Source organism: Mytilus californianus, unplaced genomic scaffold, assembly GCF_021869535.1.
Source record: "Mytilus californianus isolate M0D057914Y unplaced genomic scaffold, xbMytCali1.0.p SCAF_14, whole genome shotgun sequence".
NCBI lineage: Eukaryota > Metazoa > Mollusca > Bivalvia > Mytilida > Mytilidae > Mytilus > Mytilus californianus.
The window spans coordinates 2,605,840-2,610,104 of NW_026262626.1; the positions used below are offsets into that span (position 1 = coordinate 2,605,840).

Genomic DNA, 4,265 nt, shown 5'->3' on the forward strand with positions numbered 1-4,265 from the left:
AATCTTGTATACCATATCTTACATGTAGGTTATATTGACGAATAGTGTTTAAATTTAACCTTTTTCAAAATCATTTGTATTAAAGATTTTTTTTCTACTTTTGTCTAGGTAACTGATGGTTATTTTTCATTTTACCAAATTATGATTGAATGCTTATATTGCTCACAACACTACCGTCTTTTGGTTGTTATATTGACACAATGTCAAGTAACTTACTGAAATAAAACAGGAAATCTGGTGTAACATCTGAACACAAAGAGTTTGATCCATTATGTTTATTTTGATATAAACTTAATTCTTGAATGCACGCAGGGGTTCATGTTCATTATTGTTCAGCTAATAATGAAGTCACAAGCTCATAACCAAAACTATCGGAGATCTATCAGATCAAAGTGACAACTATAGAATGCAAGAAAAATAAAGGTGCACTAATTCACAAATCCAAAAGGGAGAGGAGAAATCAAGATAAATAACAAGAAAAGAACAAACCTTAAATAACAACTCAAACCCAATAAATAAGCTTGATTTTAGAGTCGGCAAGGTATACAAACAGAGACAACATAAGCTCTAATGAGCTTTTAACCGACATACTTTTAACCCAATAAAACTATCCGGTGCACTGCAAGAGTTAGCTTAGCCTGATGGTAAACAGACACTTAATGAGTTACTCACAGTATTTAGGGGAACATATTGTTTACTGTTGGTATTTAGGAGTATTGTTAATTAGGCTCACTTGAACTGACTTTGTACTTTGGTCAAAGGTTGCTCATTTAATATGTACAGTTATGATACTCTTGGCTATGTCAGATGGTGACTTTATTGATCAACTGTTTTCAACAATTTTTTTTCAAGAGCTTATTAAATCAACACTTTTGAAAGTAAAGTATAAAACACATTAACATGATTAATGTATGACAATACTAATAATTAAACCACTATTCAAGAATCAAACCATAAATCATTTATTTAAACAAATTAAAAACATTTTAAAGTTCATTCTGCTGTCTATTCCACTGTTCATACTCAGTTGATTTATCTCAAAGATCTGAAAGCAAATAAATAAAGTTAAAATAGTTTTATACATGATTTTAAATTGAAATGAATGAAAATGTGAGTCAAGGCTCCATGTTGAAGGCCATAACGTGACCTTATAGGCTATTATTGGTTTTTTTTTACTTCTTTAGGTCTTAGGTGGAGAGTTGTTTCTTTGGCAATAATACCACATCTTCTTATGTTTATGATGTTGTATGTTATCCATGTTGAAAACAGCATTGGAAATAAGTACCACTTCACATTGATTTGCATTGTGTCTACATTCATGTTTTTATTGTCAAATTCAAGGGTATGGGGAGGTTGAGTGCTTAAAAACAAACTTGTTGCACCGTCTCAAGACAGAAACTTGCATGTTATAGTCTTGTGACAATTTTCTGTTTTCTTGTTTATTGTTGATGTTCTTTTGATAAAAGGCTGTATTTAAATCTATAAAATTAATGTGTCAACTAACTCTCTTTTGGACCATGGTTATATTGACTTGAATCCTTTAGTTGTCAACTTATGCTCTATTTCAAAGAAGCAGGAAATATGCTTACAATTTCATTAAAAGGCTTAATTTTTTTTATTGTACAAGAGATTTGTAGGCTAAAAGCCAAAGTCAACAGTTTTCAGTAGTAATAGTAGCTTTAGGACTACTGAGGGAGTAGGAGTTATATTGACCCTTACATTAAGGTGTCAACTAACTCTCTTAATGACCCTGGTTATATTGACTATGCATATAATTGTCAACTAACACCCTGTGAAAAAGCACTGAAAATTACTTCACCCTTTTTAAATGTATATTAACTTTCCCCCTTTATTATCTGTAAGTTGAAATAGAAGTTAAATGAAAAGAATGGTGCAGTATATCCCTACAAAGATCATCTACATCCTAGGTGTTATATTGACTGGGTTGACAAAATTGGTCAAGTAACGGTCATATCGATGTTACCGTAAAAAGTGAACGAATGGTTTGACTTGGGTGCTTGAATGCGTTATATTCGTTAGTTCTTATCATTCTAAGCATATTATTTTGGCAAAAATTATATAAAACAGTGTCAATTTGACAGAATGGTTTGGTCGTTATACTTTGTTTGACGCCCTGGTCGTTATTAGTTTGACATTTTGCTAAAAACTTACCATCGAGTTCTTCTTCCATTTTCATCCATGAATGATAGTGATGCTTACATTTAGTTCCGTATATATAGCAATTTTGAAATGAAACAAAGTATTTTTTTCTCCCTGGATAAACTCTTTCCGTTAATAATAAGGAATAAACATTTTCGTACGTTATACGTTATTTTGACATTACAAACTTGCCATTCTATGCTTCTCATAAAACGGAATACGAAACCAAAATTAGAACTATTTGAAACAGCCGAGATACGACGGCGCATGAATATGACAGGAACCAATCAAATGTTCCGCAGATGACGATATCGCGGAAAACCCCGTGCGTTATTTTTACCATAGTAGTCTATTGTCAATATAACATTACTAACCCTGTCGAAATAATCGTTTCTTTGATTAATTTTACTGCATTTCACGCAAAACTTTGACGGATTTATAGTGCAACAACACTTTTCTGACGATTTAACTTACTTTCCGTTTTTCTTTTGCCCATAAAAACAACCAGGTATATTTTTTGTTAGAAGGGGGTTTCCATGTCACGCTTGTGACACAGGAACGTACAGATCTACGTTTGACAAACTTCAATAACAAGACACATTGAATTAGCGGAAATTTGATATTTATCAAATCTTCTACTTCATCATGTCACTGATGCTCAATAACAAGTTGTAATCAAATAACATATATTAAATATTTTAAAATTGGGATTTAAGCTTCAGATGGTTATTTGACCAATTTGGAGCACCTTTTTGGCTTTACCCATATCAATTTGTAACTAGTTACGACATTATCAAGAGGTTATAACAAGGCGATGGAGCTTTATTAAAAAGGAAACCTAGTATACATGTTAGCAGTTTACTTTGTCAATTTTAACAAATCTCATGTCTGGGTTAAATCTTTTTGAACTAGTTACAATGTCCCTTTGGTATCTTTCCTCTTTTTTACATCAGATTTTTACAATTGCTGCACAAAGACTAGAATTGTTAATACATTGTACATGTTTTCAGGTGACACGTATAATAATTAAACTGGATTTATATCAGTTATAGGAATAATTCGAAAGTTGTGGGATATTTTTTTTAATCAATGGCATTAAGGATATACCTTTCTTAGAGGATTATATTGGACAAAGGAGATTGCATTAAAAATAAAAAAAAACAAAAACATTTTACTTACTTTTGACTCGTTTTTTTCTTCAATGTCTCTGAATCGCAAATTTATATCATCCTGTATAACACTGTGAGACCGAGCTGTAATTTTATATGGTAATAAATAACGAGTGTGATGATAGACTGATTCCAGTACTTAATCAAGAACTATTCACAATATTTTTCCACTCAAACTAAATTTGTTGATAGAGACTGGTTTGCAAGGATACATAAAAAAATAACTTTTTAAAATCATATTTCACAGAACCGTTTAATAGATTGTATTAAAAGAAATCCATTGTGACTTCTACAATTGTGTAATCAGAACATAACATGTCAGAAGCTTAATTTAAAACAAAACTTTGGATTGCTGCTTCTTCACTCATAATTGTGTTTAAAAAAAGCTCCACTTTTTTCATGCATTCAAAAGTGTCACAAATAAGGGGCATCAGCAGTTAATCGATGTTCAAATCTCGTAAATCACTTTGGATTTACTACAGGTGTCACATTATCAATTATCAATGATCCAGGAAAATGAGGTCATGGTCAGATGAACCCTTCCAGACGGACATCCACACCTTACAATCGTTCCATGCACCAATTATAGTAGACCTATATTGCATAAAGTATCTCTGACACGTGCCTTATTAGGAAATTTCATTAACCAATGAACCACGAAAATTAGATCAAGGTCAGATAAATCTTGCCAGACAGATATGTTAACATCAAAATCAACTATACGCTGTACCAAATATAGCTCATAATTGCTTATAGTATCTGAGAAGTGGACTTATATAAGATACATAACAAACTATAAAAAAATATAAAAAAAAAACTATCCTGTTTTTAAATCAGACACTGAACCATAAAAATAAGGCCAAGAGCAATAGACATATGCCAGTTTGAAACTTCAGAAAATGAGGCATCCAATGTTAAGTATCCATGTTTCAAATA

At 31.6% G+C, this 4,265-nt stretch overlaps 1 long non-coding RNA gene across 1 annotated transcript; it reads right to left on the reverse strand.

Annotated features, from left to right (window-relative positions):
* Window positions 1-938: 938 nt before the first annotated feature.
* On the reverse strand, window positions 939-2,922 carry LOC127724040 (uncharacterized). Its single transcript, XR_007992308.1, has 2 exons — window positions 2,173-2,922; window positions 939-1,045 (listed from the first exon to the last, which is right to left on the reverse strand). It is a non-coding gene; the product is annotated as an uncharacterized LOC127724040 (long non-coding RNA).
* Window positions 2,923-4,265: the final 1,343 nt, after the last annotated feature.